The sequence below is a fragment of the Hypanus sabinus genome, chromosome X2 (assembly GCF_030144855.1).
Source record: "Hypanus sabinus isolate sHypSab1 chromosome X2, sHypSab1.hap1, whole genome shotgun sequence".
Classification (NCBI taxonomy): Eukaryota; Metazoa; Chordata; class Chondrichthyes; order Myliobatiformes; family Dasyatidae; genus Hypanus; species Hypanus sabinus.
The window spans coordinates 10,048,335-10,066,281 of record NC_082739.1 but is presented as its reverse complement, the minus strand read 5'-3'; the positions used below and the strand labels follow the sequence as shown (position 1 = coordinate 10,066,281).

Sequence of the window (17,947 nt, the reverse complement as noted above, 5' to 3'; positions counted from 1 at the left end):
TTCGGGTCAAGACCCTTCATCGGGAATAACAGAAAAAAGAGATAGTAAGAGATTTGAAAGGGGGAGGGGGAGACCCGAAATGATAGGAGAAGATGAGGGGGAGGGATGAAGCTAAGAGCTGGGAAGTTGATTGGCAAAAGGGATACAGGCTAGAGAAGGGGGGAGTATCATAGGATGGAAGGCCTTGGAAGAAAGAAGGGGAGGGGAGCACCAGAGGAAGATGGAGAACAGGCAAGGAGTTATTGTGAGAGGGAAAGAGTGAGAGAAAAAGGGAAAAAATAATAATATAAATAAATAGGGATAGGGTAAGAAGGGGAGGAGGGGCATTAACGGAAGTTAGAGAAATCAATGTTCATGCCATCAGGTTGGAGGCTACTCAGACGGAATATAAGGTGTTGTTCCTCCAACTTGAGTGTGGCTTCATCTTGACAGTAGAGGAGGCCGTGGATTGACATAGCGGAATGGGAATGGTAGGTGGAATAAGATGTTATCTTATGACTTTCTTTTGCTGTTCCATTCCCATAGACAATTTTGCTTCTGTGCTCATCAACTATTTCATCATTAATCCTGCAAGGATCCCAGGAAAAATAGCACTATACTTTTACTTCTCAATCTTTCTGTTAAGTATGGTTGAGCTAACTCAGTGTCGTTAATCTGGTTAGAGACAGAATCGCATTGATCAGGTCATTTGCTTTTATCCCAGTGGAGGCAGCCCTATTTCATTAATATGATCTTCATCCTATTAATTTCAATAGACTGAATTCGAATAATTTAAGAAGGAGGCACATGGGAAGTATGAATGAGTTATGGAATAGATACAACTCCTGGTGGGACAGAATAAGAAATTGCTGCAGAGCATTTTGCAGATGGCGCACATTGTGAACTCTTTGTGCCACCTATGGAAATAATGAATATTCAGATTGGTAAGTGGGTGCAAATGAAACAAGTTGTTGTGCAGTAGATAGTGCCAAGCTTCTTTAGTGTTATAGAAGTTACTTTCATCCTGCCGAGCCGAAATATTACATCATACTCCTGATATGCCTCATGGAAAAGCTTCATAAATCAAGAAATGAATCAGTACCGTCAGGGAGGACGTTCAGGAACCTGAAGACACACTCAATGTTTTAGGAATAGCTTCTTCCCCCTCTGCCACCAAATTTTGGAATGGCCTATGAACCCATGAATACAACTTCACTATTTTGCTCTGCTATTTATGTACTACTTATTTATTGATACCAAGATAATTTTGGCCATATGTAGTTTCAAGGTGCTTTATAAAAAAGTCAATTTAAATTAACTGTAATGCTTTCTTTTAATCAAATTTTCTAGTTCAAAGAAAAATTATTGAAGTTAATAGACTAGAACTGCATTGCAGGTTTTGCACTAATTTCTTATTGTAATCTATGGTAATTTTAAAAGTATTGCACTGTACTGCTGCGCAAAACAGCATATTATGTCAGTGATAATAAACCTGATTCTGATTCTGTTCCCTATCTTTTAGTCCGCACTTGCAACCATGGTATTTATAGTCCATTGATGTTTCTAACCTATTGTAAGTCTCAGGATACTGATGATGGAGGACTTGGCAACAATAATGCTGTTGAATGGCATAGGGAAATTATTAGACTTTGTGTTGTTGGAAATGGTCAAGCCTGGTACCTTGGTTAGCGCAATTGTGTTAGCCTATGCCCAAATGATGCCTATTTCTGGTTATGTGTAAGCTGAGGCTACCTTATTTCCAAAGAGTTTCAAAGATGATGATGGTGAAACTTTCAACTCATTTTTCTTCTCTTTATACTTTGATAAAGGATAACAATGGCATTCACATGATCTGGGTGGAAAAACCATAAGGCCATAAAACATTGGGGCAGAATTATGCCATTCAGCCCATCAAACCAAACTTAGCACCAGTCACTAGTTTGTGAGTAAATGCCACTCGATAACAATGTTGTTGACTCCTTCCATCATTTTGCTGGTGAATGCGAATAGAATGATAAGCCATTAATTAGCTGGAGTGGATTTGTCCTTTTTCTAGGCTGGATGTACATAATTTTTCACAATATCAGGTAGACAACAGTATTCTCCTTGTACTGGAATAAGTTGATTGTATCCAGTGCAGTTAGACATTTCTGGATATGAAGTGCAGTGAACCTTACTATATAAATATTGGCTTCAGACCCTCAGAGAAAGTCCAAAATGAATATAAAACTTAGCTAAAGATGGTTGAAACTCTGCAGCTTTGTCTTCCAAAGAATCATACAGTGGGCTACGTCATCACTGTGGATGGAAATATTTATGGTGTCTTCATCTCAGTTGGTTGTTTAATTCTCCACAACAGTTTTTGACTGCTGTGAGTTTGATGTGATTTGTTTGTGATGAGATTACTTAGCTCTGTGGTATGTTTCTGTTGTTTAGCATGCATATACAGTTGTTCTTTAAAATGGCTTTACCTGTTTAGGGTATGACTGATGCTTCCCCAGCATACACTTTTACTCTGGTTAAAGCAGTAGCTATCCTTGGTTCAATTGTAATGGTAGAATTTGGGATATGCTGAACCATGAGAACATAAATTTTGATTGAGTATAATTCTGGTGCTGTCATGGTGCTTCATAGATGCCACATATTTGGCAGAGCATCACCTCACAAGGAGTGCATGGTAGAAATTTTTCCCATTACCAAATAGATAAGATAAGTTAGTAAGGGCAAAGAAAACATTTTTCCTTTGTATTGGATATCTCGTCAGCATTGAACTTCAAGACATAGCCAACTCATTCAGTATTGCTGAGCCACTCTTGGTGAAAGATGTTTAAATAACTCTGTAAGAGCACATTCTGCACCTTAGCTATTGTAAGCGTTCTCGCAAGAGCTCTTCAATATGGACAGATACTGATTCATTACCTGAGAATTGATAAAAGTAAAAGGCAATGATGCGCAAAATGCTGGAGGAACTCAGCAGGCCAGGCAGCATCTATGGAAAAGAGTACAGTCAACTTTTCAGGCCAAGACCCTTCACAGGTGCTGCTGAAGGGTTTCAATCTGAAATGTCAACTGTACTCTTTTCTATAGATGCTGCCTGGCCTGCTGAGTTCCTCCACCTTTTGTGTGTGTTGCTTGGGTTTCCAGCACCTGCAGATTTTCTCTTGAAAGTAATAGGCAGTAGGTTTCCTTGTTATCATTAAAAGTCTTTGTTACTGAAATATTTCTGTAGGTTCTTTCTCCAAGTTGTAGGCCCACATGCCTTCATTTTGGTCTATCCAGCCAGTGATTCAGGACATAACAAGATCTGAGTATTTTTTGTTGTAATTCTGTGAATATGATTTTGCTGCTTCATAGTCATGTGTGACGTCTTCTTAGTCATATGTCCACAGATGCACGTGAAGAATTTACAGGTTAGACTCCACATGGTGTGTTGCTGTGCTATGTGGTGTCGAATGAATGCCAAGTTACCTGATTGTAACATTTTGGTGTGTCATTTCAGTGAGAATTTAAGAAACAATGGTTGTATAGTCCAGACTTTTTCAAAAGGTAGATTTTTACAGTCTGCTATTTTTATCACTTCTTATTTGAGGCTTATTTGATTAATTGAAGTTAAATTCCCCTGATACAGTTGGATTTGAAGTCATGTATTTGGATCTTTAGATTTGATCTCTGGAATACTAGTCCACTAATTTAACCACTACTTTACCATTCTCTTGTAATCAATGGAAATAAACAAATCCTGTGTCTATTGTACTAATGCTTTGCATTATAGGTACAAATTGGTTAGTTTCATTAACTGAGTTTTATGCATGGTCATCAGCCACAATGAGGCATCATTGCCTCATGCAGATTGGAAGGTTTTTTTTTGTGAGGGGAGGTGATTTATTGAGTTCTCTAAAATTCTGTCAAGATGAAGTTACTGAACCATGAGCTTACTCCTTCCAGCCTGTGGGAGTAAAGTGAAGTTGCAGAGCTTCTTGCAGAGGCAAAGATTAATGAAGCCAGGCACTCCAAGTTATTATACATAGAAGTTTTATATAAAAGAAGCAGGTTGAACACAATATTAATGTACAGAGAAAATGATGCAATTAATACTTAGTAAGAGGGCACTAAAAGCACAGAAACAGCAATACCAAAATCAGGAATCTGACAATTCTATCTTGAAGAAACTAAGATTTCACAAAACCAAGGTGTGTAGCTAAAATTTTGTCTATTGCTTCCATCCATGATCTTTGAGTGTTACAATCAGGTAACTTGGCATTCATTCAACACCACATAGCACAGGGTCTTGTGGCGACCCACTTTCTACACAGGTCAACCGGCTCACAAAATGGCGCGCGCGTCGGCAGAGAGGTCAGCCCCAAGATGGCGCTGGGCCTTCTTCTTCACCAGCAAGGGGAGAAAGCCCGCGTGCAAGAAGAGACCTTTGTAATGCACCTCTGATGTCATTTCCACTCAGAGAGGGTGAGAACGGAACTGCGTAAAAGCCAGTGCCACGAAGTTTTAAAAAAAACAGTCTCGAGTGCAACTTACAGACTGCATGTCATTATTTCAGCGCTGTGCATAGCACATTGCTACATTGGTGACCCCAACGGTCCAAACAGGATTTGGACCAAAGATGACCTTCATCTGTTCATGCAGTTTCGCTAAAACTGCCGACTTTCTGGATGCTGCGACCACGCGTGTGGTTTAGCCAAGCAGACGCCCAGTTCCAGATTTGACAGATATCTTCTGATTCCATGTGTTACTACCACATGGTGAGTGCCCTTGACCAGGAGACAGCCGCCCAGGTTGAGGATTTAATACAGTCACCCCAGAAGAAGGCAAATATGCAGCATTCAAAGCCCTGCTCATAGGGACCTTTGGCCTCTCATGGCGTGAGCGAGGTGCCCGCCTGCTTCACCTGGACGGTTTGGGAGACAGGCTGCCATCAGCATTAATGAACGAGATGCTGTCCCTGGCCGGAGGTCACAAGCCCTGCCTCATGTTTGAGCAAGCGTTCCTAGAGCAGCTACCCGTGGACATACATCTGCAGCCAGCCGACGCAGATTTCAGTGACCCCCCTGAAGGTGGCGGCCCGGGCAGACGTGCTGTGGAAAGCCAAGAGGGAGAGCGTGGCATCTGTCAGTCAGATTACCAGGCCACGCGTCCAACAGCGGACCAGGCCAGGCCCGGCAGGGGGGCGCACACAACACAGAGGCAGGAGTGAGGAGGCCAGTGAACAGTGGTGTTTCTACCACCAGCGGTGGGGCACAAAAGCCCGTCATTGTCGCCCGTCATGCAAGGGCATGGGCCAGGGCCAGCTGCCGCTGATGACTATGGCGGCTGGCCACCAGGACAGCCTCTTGTACGTCTGGGACAAACAGTCGGGACGCTGCTTCTTGGTCAACACCGGAGCGGAAATCAGCGTCTTGCCCCCAAAGGGGTATGACACCCGCAACAGGAAGCCAGGACCCACCCTGAGGGCCGCAAACGACAGCACAATACGGACCTACGGCACCCGCACAGTGCAGCTGCAGTTCGGCGCCAGCTGGTTCACGTGGGACTTCACACTGGCCGCCGTGGTCCAACCACTCCTGGGGGCGGACTTCTTGCGAGCTCACAGCCAGCTGGTCGACTTGCAAGGGAAAAGACTGGTACATGCCAAGACTTTCCAGACATTCTCCCTGGGTGAAGCCAAGTTGCCGGCCCCACACCCGGACTCCATTTCGCTATCTGACAACGAATTTACCAGAATCCTGGCGGACTTTCCATCAGTTCTGGCACCGCAGTTCACAGCAGCCATGCCCAGACACGGGGTACAGCACCACATCCCCACCAAGGGACCAACCCTCCACGCCCGCGCACGAAGGCTCCCCCTGGACAAGCTCCGCCTGGCGAAGGAGGAGTTCAAGAGTATGATGGAATTGGGGATCGTACAGCGGTCCGACAGCCCATGGGCCTCCCCCCTGCACATGGTGCCCAAAGCAGCCGGGGGCTGGAGACCATGCGGCGACAACCGCAGGCTGAACAAGGCTACCACTCCAGACCGCTACCCCGTGCCGCACATACAGGACCTTGCAGCAAACCTGCATGGGACAAGCATCTTTTCCAAAGTAGACCTCGTCCGGGGATACCATCAAATCCCAGTGCACCCTGAAGACATCCCCAAAACTGCACTCATCACCCCGTTTGGCCTGTTCAAATTCCTCTGAATGCCGTTCAGCCTGAAGAATGCCACACAGACGTTCCAGCGGCTAATGGACGCGGTGAGACACGACCTGGACTTTGCGTTCATCTACTTGGATGACATCCTTATAGCCAGCAGTAGTCGTCAGGAGTATCTGTCCCACCTCCGCCAGCTCTACTCCCGCCTGAGTGATTTCGGCCTCATGATCAACCGGGCCAACTGCCAGTTCAGACTCGACACCATCGACTTCCTGGGCCACAGGATTACCAAAGACAGGGCAACACCTCTGCCCACCAAGGTTGACGCGATACGCCACTTCGCCCGCCCAAACACAGTAAAAGGCCTGCAGGAGTTTTTTGGTATGGTGAACTTCTACCACCGTTTCCTCCCCTCAGCAGCCCGTATCATGTGCCCTTTGTACACCCTGATGTCGGGTAAAGACAAGGACATTACTTGGGACACAGAGGCCGCGGCCGCTTTCGTTAAAGCCAGCGAAGCCTTTGCAGACACCACGATGCTGGTGCACCCCAGAACAGACGTTCCAACCGCCCTCACAGTGGACGCATCCAATACAGCAGTTGATGGGGTGCTGGAGCAACTCCTCAAGGAGTGCTGGCAACCCCTGACGTTTTTCAGCTGGCACCTACAGCCACCCGAACTCAAGTATAATGCCTTCAACCGGGAGCCGTTGGCACTGTATCTGGCAATCCGGCATTTCAGGTACTTCTAAGAAGGCAGGCCATTCACCACATTCACAGACCACAAACCATTGACCTTTGCGCTCACGAAGGTGTCTGATCCCTGGTTGGCCCGCCAGCAGCGACATCTGTCCTACATCTCCAAGTACACGACGGACATCCAGCATGTCTCGGGAAAGGATAACGTCATAGCGGACGCACTCTCCAGACCAGCTGTCCGGGCCCTGTCCCTGGGCATGGACTATGCAGCACTGGCGGAAGCACAGCAGGCAGATGACAAGATGCCCAGCTACAGGACCGCAGTCTCGGGTTTGTAGCTGCAAGACTTCCTCGTAGGACCAGGTGAAAGGACCCTCCTGTGTGACGTAGCTACCGGCCAACCTCGCTCCATCGTCCCAGCAGCCTGGCAGCAGCGAGTTTTCATCTCCATACACGGCTTGGCGCACCCATCTATCAGGACAACCGTCCGGATGGTCTCCAGCAAGTTCATGTGGCACGGACTTCGCAAACAGGACAGCGAATGGGTCAAAACGTGCACGCAGTGCCAAACAGCCAAGGTGCAGTGGCACACCAAAGCCCTGCCGCAGCAGTTTGAACCCACTCGCGGGAGGTTCGACCACATTCATGTGGATATCGTGGGGCCCCTGCCAGTGTCGCGAGGAGTGCGGTACCTCCTAATTATGGTAAACCGGTTCACGAGTGACCAGAGTCGGTCCCGCTCACTGACGCCACCGCCGATTCCTGCGCCCGAGCGCTGCTTGTAACCTGGGTAGCACGGCCCACATTACCTCCGACAGAGGCGCCCAGTTCACCTCCAGCCTGTGGTCGACTGTGGCCAGCTTGTTGGGAACAAGCTATACCACACACTGCTTACCACCCACAGTCGAACAGACTAGTGGGACATTTCCACCGTCACTTGAAGTCGGCTCTCATGACCCGCCTGAAATGGCCTAACTGGGTGGACGAGCTTCCCTGGGTCCTGCTTGGAATCTGCACAGTGCCCAAAGAGGATCTGCACACCTCGTCGGCCGAACTGGTGTACGGCGCACCCCTGGCCATCCCAGGAGAGTTCATACTAGCCCCAAGGGGGCAAGAGGAAGAACCCGCAGCAGTCCGGAACAGACTACGTGAAAGGCTTGGCAACCTGGCCCCCATTACCAACTTCACAGCATGGACGGATCCCGACCTGCATACCCAAAGGCCTGCAGAACTATAAGTTTGTATTTGAAATGGCGCGCGCGTCGGCAGAGAGGCCAGCCCCAAAATGGCACTGGGCCTTCTTCACCAGCAAGGGGAGAAAGCCCGCGTGCGAGAAGAGACTTTTGTAATGCACCCCTGACGTCATTTCCACCCAGAGAGGGTGGGAACAGAACTACGTAAAAGCAAGTGCTGCGAAGTTTAAAAAAAACAGTCTCGAGTGCAACTTACAGACTGCGTGTCATTATTTCTAGCTCTGTGTGTAGCACATCGCTATAGTCTCATCGTATCTTTGGCCCCCTGCAGTTTGCGTACCATCCCAACCGCTCAACAGATGTCGCCATTGCCATCACCCTCCATCTGGCCCTAACCCACCTGGACAAAAAAGACACATACGTTTGAATCCTGTTCATATACTTCAGTTCAGCATTCAACACAATCATCCCTCGGAAACTGATTGGAAAACTGAGCCTACTGGGCCTAAACACCTCCCTCTGCAACTGGATGCTAGACTTTCTTACTGGGAGACCTCAGTCAGTCTGGATCAGGAGCAGCATCTCCAACATCATCACACTGAGCACAGGGGCCCCCCCCAGGGCTGTGTGCTCAGTCCACTGCTGTTCACTCTGCTGACCCACGACTGTGCTGCAACACACAGCTCGAACCACATCATCAAGTTCACCGATGACACAACTGTGGTGTGTCTCTTCAGCAAGACCGATGAGTCAGCTTACAGAGAGGAGGTGCAGCGGCCAACAACCTGTCTCTGAATGTGAACAAAACAAAAGAGATGGTTGTTAACTTCAGGAGGGCATGGGGCGACCACTCCTTGCTGAACATCGACAGCTCCTCAGAAGAGATCATTAAGAGCACCAAATTTCTTGGTGTACACCTAGCAGAGAATCTCACCTGGTCCCTCAACTCCAGCTCCATAGCAAAGAAAACCCAGCAGCGTCTACTTTCTGCGAAGGTTGAGGAAAGTCCATCTCCCACCCCCTATCCTCATCACATTTTACAGGGGTTGTATTGAGAGCATCCTGAGAAGCTGCATCACTGCCTGGTTCGGAAATTGCACCATCTCGGATCACAAGACCCTACAGCGTATAGTGAGGTCAGCTGAGAAGATCATCGGGGTCTCTCTTCCCTTATACAAATTCTTCTCCTTCCTGCCGGCTGGGAAAAGACACCGAAGCATTCGGGCTGTCACGACCAGACTATGTAACAGTTTCTTCCCCCAAGCTATCAGACTCCTCAATACCCAGAGCCTGGACTGACACCTTACTGCCCTATTGTCCTGTTCATTATTTATTGTAATGCCTGCACTGTTTTGTGCACTTTATGCAGTTCTGGGTAGGTCTGTAGTCTAGTGTAGTTGTTTTTTTTCTCTGTGTTTTCTTTTTACGTAGTTCAGTCTAGTTTTTGTACTGTTTCATGTAACACCGTGGTCCTGAAAAAACGTTGTCTCATTTTTACTATGTACTGAACTAGCAGTTATGGTCGAAATGACAATAAAGGTGACGACTTAACTATGGACTTGATTTCTTCCTAAACTCTACTTCCCTCTGTTTACAGACATTTTTAATCTCTCCCTCTCCAAGTGTAGAGTACCCTCCTGCTTCAAAACATTGACCATTGTTCTTGTACCTAAAAAGACCAAGGTAACATGTCTGAACAACTGGCATCCTGTCGCACTCTCCTCAATAAAAAGCAAATGCTTTGAGAGGCTGGTCAAGGACTACATCTGCAGCAGGCTGCCACCCACACTGGACCCCCTTCAATTCGCCTACTGACACAACTAATCGACAGATGGCTCAATAGCCACAGCTCTACATATCGTCCTTACACACCTGGAGAAGAAGGATGTTTATGTGAGTTCAGCATTCAACACCATAATTCTCTCCAGGCTTGATAAGAAACTCAGAGACCTCGGCCTTCACCTGCCTTGTGCAGATGGATCCTGAACTTCCTGTCAGATCTCCAGCAGCTGGTAAGAGTGGGCATCCTCACCTCTACCCCTTTGACCCTCAACACAGGAGCACCTCAGGGCTGTGTTCTAAGCCCCCTCCTTTATCGCTGTATACTCATGACTGTGTCGCCACCCACAGCTCCAATCTGCTAATTAAATTTGCTGACAATACTACGTCAATTGGCCTTATCAAAAAATAATAGGAAGAAGTCATCACCCTGACACCCTCTCCCTCAATGTCGCAAAAACAAAGGAGCTGATAGTGTACAGGAGCCATGGAGACAGCCTAACTCCTATGACATCATAGGATCTGGGGTTGAGAGGGTAAACAGCTTTAAGTTCCTCGGCATGCACATCACCGAGGATCTCTCATGGTCTGTACATACCAGCTGTGTGGTGAAAAAAGCACAACAGCGCCTCTTTCACCTCAGGCGGTTGAAGAAGTTTGGTATGAATCCCCAAATCCTAAGGACTTTCTGCAGGGGCACAGTTGAGAGTATCCTAACTGGCTGCATCACTCCCTAGTATGGGAACTGTACCTCCCTCAATCACAGGACCCTGCAGAGAGTGGTACGGACAGCCCAGGGCATCTGTAGATGTGAACTTCCCACTATTCAGGACATTTACAGAGACAGGTACATAAAAATGGCTCAAAGAATCATTGGGGACCCAAGTCACTTTAACCACGAATTGTTCCAGCTGCTACCATCCGGGAACGCTATCGCAGTATAAAAGCCAGATCAACAGGCTCCAGGACAGCTTCTTCCACCAGGCCATCAGACTGATTAATTCATGTTGATAAGATTGTATTTCTATGCTATATTGACTGTCCTATTGTACATACTATTTATTACAAATTACTATGATTGCACATTGCGTATTCAGACGGAGACATAACGTAAAGATTTTTACTCCTCACGCATGTGAAGGATGTAATAAAAATCAATTCAATTCAATTCAATTCTTGCACTAAACACTGTTCAACCTGTCGGGTTTTTGCCTATACTGACCTCTGACAGTACTCATCCTTGTTTTCAATTCCTTTCGTTGTAACAAAACAAGATCTCTTTGATATTCTGATCACTTGAATATTTCCAACCTTAATTACTTTCTACCTGTCGCATGTCTTCAGCTATGTACATCTAACAATTTGGAATTCCACCCCCCCCCACCTCCCAAGTCATTCTACTCTATGTCTCTCCTCCTCCTTTAGGATGCCTCTTAAAATCTACTTCTCTGACCAATCTGTTGGTCAGCTGTTAGAACATTTCCCTACATGGCTCACTGCCAAATTTATTCTTTTAATTGAACTCCAGTGAAGCACCTTGGAATATTTAAGAGTGTTAATGGTACTATAAAAATACAAGCACTTGCAGATGTGATATTGATCAGTCATTGAATTCCTGTCCCTGATTCACTGTTGCTTTAGGCCCTGAAAAGCCTTTTGAACATATGTAACCAATATTGGCTACTCCAGGCTTTCCACATAACTGAGGTCCTTCATCACTGGTCCTATTCTGGTATTTTTCTGTAGTTTTTCAAGGCATACCTCTTAAAATGTGCTGTCCTAAGCAAAACCCAATATTACAACTTAGGTCTGGTAAGTGTTTCCTTTTATAGATTTCTTTCTTTTGTGTTCAATTCTGTATTTATAAAGTTTAGGACCATAACTATTAATTTGTTTAACAGCCTTTATCTTCAAACTTCTCATTGGAGAGATACTTATGAGGAAATTTAAAAGAGGAACTAACTCAAAATGACAAGTGTTATTTTGGTAAAGTAAATAAGGCAAAATTGTTTCCTAGTCCGATTGACTTTTTTCCCAGTACGTTAAGTAGTAACTTCACAAGAGAATTGACTAAATATCGGAAAAGAAACAAAGTTATTGAATGTTTACTGATATCTTTAATCTCTCACTTCAGTAATCTGAAGTTCGAACCTGCTTCAAGTAGGCTTCAATTATATCAGTGCCTAAGAAGAACGTGGGAACCTGCCTCAATGACTATCATCCAGTATCATACTTACATCCACTGTGATGAAGTGCTTTGAGAGTTTGGTGATGAAACATATGAACTCCTCCCTGAGAAGCAACTTGGATTCCCTCCAATTTGCCTGCCATCACAACAGGTCAACAGCAGAAACCATTTCATTGACCCTTCACTCAACCTTGGAATACAGTGAAGATGCATGCATTAGGATGCTCTTCATTAACTACAGCTCAGCATTCAGTACTATCATCCCCTCAAAGCTAATCAATAAGCTTCAAGTCCTAGGCCTCACTGTGTAACTGGATCTTTGATTTCCTCACTTGCAGACCCCAGTAAGTTTGGAATGGCAACAACATCTCCACCACAATCTCATGTGCTTAGTCCCTGCTCTACTTGTTTTATACTTATGACTGTGAGGCTAAGCACAGCTCCAATGCCATATTTAACTTTACCGATGGCACCACTGTCTTCGGCCAAATCAAGAGTGATGACAAATCAACATATACGAGGGAGACTAAACATCTGGCTGCCTGGTTCCACAACAACAATCTCTCACTCAATGTCAGCAAGACTAAGGAGATGATCATTGATTTTAGGAATAGGAAACCGAAGGTTCACAAGCCAGTCCTCATTGAGGGATCAGACATGGAGAGGGTCAGCAACTTTAAATTCATCAATGTTATCATTTCAGAGGATCTGTCCTGGGCCCAGCACATAAGTGCTATTACAAAGAAAGCACAGCAGCATCTCTACTTTCTTAGAAGTTTGTGAAGATTCAGTGTCTCAGCTAAAACTTTGACAAACTTCTATAGATATGTGGCGGAGAGTATATTGACTGGTTGCATCACAGTCTGTATGGAAACACCAATGCCCTTGAATGGAAAATACAACAAAAAGTAGTGGATATGGCCCAGTCCATCATTGGTAAAGCCCTCCCCACCACTGAGCACATCTACACGGAGCGCTGTTGCAGGAAAGCAGTATTATCAAGGTCCCCCATCACCCAGGTTATGCTCTCTTTTCACTGCTGCCATCAAGAAGAAGGTACAGGAACCTTAGGATTCACACCACCGGGTTCAGGAACAGTTATTACCCTTCAACCATCAGGCTCTGCAACCAGAGGGGATAACTTCACTCGCCCCATCACTGAACTGGACTCACTTTCAAGGATTCTTCATCTTATGTTCTTGATATTTATTGTTTATTTATTTATTATTAGTATTATTAATAATAATATTACTTTTTCTTCCCTTTCTTTTTGTATTTGCACAGTTTGTAATATTTTTTTGCATATTGGTTGTTGGCTGTCCTGTTGAGTGTGGTCTTTCATTGATTCTATCCTGTTTATTGTATTTTCAGTGATTGTCAGCAAGAAAATAAATCTCAGGTTTGTCTATGGTGACATATCTGTACTTTGATAATAAATTTACTTTGAACTTTGAAGTTATAGGGCTACAAAGAAAAAGGAGAGAGGGATTAGTTGTATTAAATTATATTAAGTTGTATTAAATTAAATCCCTTTAAATTGTTCCATTTAGTTATTTAGTTAATATTGCTGCAGCTCAATCTTCCTGTAGCAAAATATATCATCTCATTCCAGAAGACATGATTGAAAATTATAGTTAAGGCCATATTCTCACTGATCCCCCCCCCCCCCACTTTAAATTCTTGTGATGGAAACCACCTAGTCTTACATATTTATAATCCTTCTGCAGAATTATTTTCCTCATTTCAGGTATTCAGTTTATATTAATTCTGTTCAGTTCCTTTTTATTTTGTCTTTTTGTGATATTCAGTATTCTATTTTCTTTCACAGATGTAAATGCTGATATACCATATTGTGTAAAAGTCTTAGACACACATATATATATAGCTAGAATGCCCAAGATTTTCACACAGTACTCTATTTATCAATGTGGAGCAGAGAACAGGTTTGTAAATCTGGAGAGAGCAAAGGATGTTGGGAATGGTGAGGGTGGAATGCCGTGGGAGGGGTGTGAGACAGGTGGCAGAGAAGGAGTGGCAGGGTCGGGAGGTGGCATGGGAGTAGACCCAGCCCTGAGACACCAGACACGGTCATTTGATTCCAAGCAACTGGTTTACTGATCATTACAGAATGTGTCTCTGATGCTTCCCACTCCCTCCCCTCTTCCCTTCTCAGCCATATTCCTCTCTCCCTGCCCCCTTCCTACTCTCAGTTCACAATAGATATCAAAATCGGATTTACATACTCACATATGTAATGAAATTTGTTTTTTATGCAATAGCAATACAGTGCAATATATAAAATTACTACAATGCTGTGCAAAAGTCTTAGGCAACCTAGCTATATAGTATATATGTGACTAAGACTTTTATACAGTATTATAACATTATTTAACAGTTGATACTTCCTATTGTTACTATCTTATCACTATTAGTGTTTCTATTGCTTCTGACCACTCTTCTTCCTGATACAGTTATATTTCGTTTTCATTTGACTTTACTGGACCTTCCAGGTTTATTTTAATATTCCCTTTCTGCTGCTGTTAGCATCTGCTTTTCACATTATGTTCTATGTGTAACACCCTGGGAAAGGTGTCACTGCTAATGTAAAGGTTTTTCTGTAGCAGCAGTGTTGGGGTTATGGCTAGAGATAACGGAATGTTAGGTGGAATATGCGCCACCCAATAAAGGGAGTGTTTTTTTCTTGTTGTGTGCCTGAGACCAAGGTCATCTGGGTCTTTTGTTCAGCGGGAAATGAAGAGAGAGAAGATGGCAAAAAGGAGAGGTCATAGAAAGGAGTGGATTTGGAGTGGTGCCAGGAGTCGACGAATCCCAGGGAAATCGATGGAGGACCAACGGAAGAGAAACTGTGAGCTCCAACTTGTGCACATTAGACAGTTTCAGTAAAATGGGCCCTTTTCCTTTTTACTTTACTAACCTTTAGTCAAATTAAGAATTATGAAGCTAAGTTGTTTAATTACATATGGTGTTCTGTCTGTTATTTCATGGTTCTGATTTGTAACAGGGTAACACATCACACAGCATCCACACAAACAGGAGGTTTTGCACCTCAATCTCATATGTTTGGTGGGGCCTGAGATTGTCTTCCCTCGACTTACGTAGCCAACAGAACCTAAGGGTTACATATGTATCCCTCCTAATTCTCAGAAACTGTGCTAGTTACTTGCATTATATGCGCCTTTGTTTTTAGCTTTACGTCCACAAAATCACAAATAGTTACAGTGCGGATGGTAGCCATTTGGTCCATACTGGCTCTCTGTAAAAGCAATCTAGCTAGTCCCTGACCTCCAGTCTCTCCTCATCGCCTATTCTGATTTTTTCATTACAAGTACTTATCCCACTCATTTTTAAACCTCTGTCTTCATCAGCCCAGATCCTAACTACTCACTTTATAAAGAAAAAGTGATTATTTTTCCTATCACCTTCATTCTTCCCCATTCCCACCACTTTTCTTGACTCTTCTGACAATAGAAACAGCTTCATTCTACCTTCCTGCCCATATTTTTTCATTTTTTATATCGCTGTGAGACCCACTTACAATTTTCCCAACACCTCTGTATTCTGCAATCTATCAAACATAACTAAAGATCCTGCTTATCCCACGTATCATTTAAGTAATGTTTTTCTATGAATGGTCTCTAAAACTATTATAACTTTCCTAAAGGGTAGCACCCAAGACTTCAAACAGTACTCCAGTTGTGACTAATACTTTATGATGTTTCATCATGACTTCATTGTTGCTGTGCTCTATTCTTACGTTATAAACTCAGGGTCAAATATGATTTCACCCTGCCCTACCCAGTTGCATATATCCCCATAATCAAGAGAGAATCTGCAGATGCTGGAAATCCAAGCAACACACACAAAATACTGGAGGAACTCAGCAGGTCAGACAGCATCTATGGTAAAGAGTACAGTCAGTGTTTCGGGCCAAGACCCTTCATCAGGACTGGAGAAAAAAGATGAGAAATTGAGTTAAAAGGTGATGGGAGGGGAGAGAGAAACACAAGGTGATAGGTGAAACTGGGAGGGGTAGTGGTGAGGTAAAGAGCCGGGAAATTGATTGGTGAAAGAGGTACAGGGCTAGAGAAAGGGGAGCCTGATAGAAGAGGACAGAAGGCCATGGGATAAAGAAAAGGGGGAGGAGCACCCGAGGGAGGTGATGGGTAGGCAAGGAGATGAGGTGAGAGAGGGAAAAGGGAATGGTGAGGGGAGGGGCATTACTGAAAGCTCAGGAAGTCAATGTTCATACCATCAGGGTGGAGACTACCCAGACATAATATATGGGGTTGTTCCTCCAACCTAAGTGTGGCCTCATCATGACAGTAGAGGAGGCCATGGATAGACATATCAGAATATGAATGGGAAGTGGAATTAAAATGGGTGGCCACTGAGAGATCCCACTTTTTCTGCATATGTGCTCGGTGAAGCAGTCTCCCAATCTACGTCGGGTCTCACCAATACACAGGAGGCCACCCCGGACAATGTATATGATCCCAACAGATTTACAGGTGAAATGTCGCCTCACCAGGGAGGACTGTTTGAGATCCTGAATGGTAGTGAGGGAGGAGATGTAAGGGCAGGTGTTGCACCTGTTCTGCTTGCATGGATAAGTGCTAGGAGGGAGATCAGTGGGGAGGGATGAATCCACCACCAAGCACATCTTTTCTGCTTTCCACAGAGATAACTCCCTATGTGACTCCCTTGTCCTTTTGTTCCTGCCCACTGATCTCACTCCTGACACTTATCCTTGCCTTTGATGCTCCAGAGGAAACAATCCAAATTCGTCCATCCTGTCTTTATAGCTAATACTCCTCTAATCCAGGCAACGTACTGATGAACTTCTTCTGGTCCATCCCTAAAGACTCCACATCCTTTCTCTAATACAGCAATCTGATCCACATATATTATTCTAAAGGGTTATACAGTTGCAGCATGACTCAACAACCTTTTTATTTAACATGCTGACTGATTAAGCCAAGTATGATAGACTTTCTTTACCACCCTATCAACTTGTGGTGACACTTTCAGGGATCTATGGACTTGCACCTGAAGATCCTTCTGTACATCAGTGTTCCTGAGGATTCTACAATTTACTGTATATGGGGGTTCCCAACCTTTTTTATGCATGAACCAATACCATTAAACAAGGGGTCCATGGACCCCTGGCTGGGAACCCTTGCTGAATTCTTTCCTCTTGTGTTTGACTTCCAAAATGCAACTCCTCACATTTGTCCAGCTTAAACTGCATCTATCTTTTTTAGCCCATGTTTCAAACTGGCCTACTGTACATCCTGCTGAATCCTTTGCCACCTTCCTCAATATTCACAACTCCAGCAATTCTTTTGTCATCTGAAAACTTACTAATCAGTCCAACTACTTTCTTGTACATTTAATTTATATTTATACCCAAACAACAGAAGTCAAAGCACTGATCCTTACAGAACACTAATGGTCACAGACTTCCACTCAGGTTATGTCTTCCATGGCCAAGCCATGGGGAGAGGCATAGGGAGGGAACCTCAGTTTATGGTTTTGGTTTCTGCTAGAGGTAGAGTCATGAAATGTGGAGGAGAACACAGATGACATTTAAAGGAAGAGGAGGTTTTGGAAGGTTGAAGAACTGGTGAAAGCTACAGAAAATAGAGGGAAGAGAGCATATAAACCAAAAATTTGGTCCTAGGATTGTAGATTCCACTAATGAAATCTGAGTAATTGGAGATGATGCAGTACCAAGGATTAATGAATATTCTAGGCTGCTGATATTAATGCTAACAATGATCTCAAATCCATGATTAATGATTATTGATGTGAAATATCTGGAGATACCAGCGGTCAGTGTTGAAAACTATTGGTGGTTATTGGTTCAAAGGATCAGCTTCATCAGAGTTACCATTCAATAAATGTAGGATGTACAATTGTGGGATGTTGTTCTGCTGGCCCA

The 17,947-nt window shown here is 44.4% G+C and overlaps 1 long non-coding RNA gene across 2 annotated transcripts in view; it reads left to right on the top strand.

Moving 5' to 3' along the window:
- Positions 1 to 17,947, top strand: part of LOC132385140 (uncharacterized) — a 43,534-nt gene that overhangs the window by 3,060 nt on the left and 22,527 nt on the right. The window contains exon 1 of one of the 2 annotated variants that reach the window (XR_009509092.1): positions 14,481 to 14,851. The exons of the other annotated variant lie outside the window; for it this stretch is intronic. This is a non-coding gene — a long non-coding RNA (uncharacterized LOC132385140). Of the gene's footprint in view, positions 1 to 14,480; positions 14,852 to 17,947 lie in introns of those variants that run through there. 2 annotated transcript variants of the gene reach the window in all.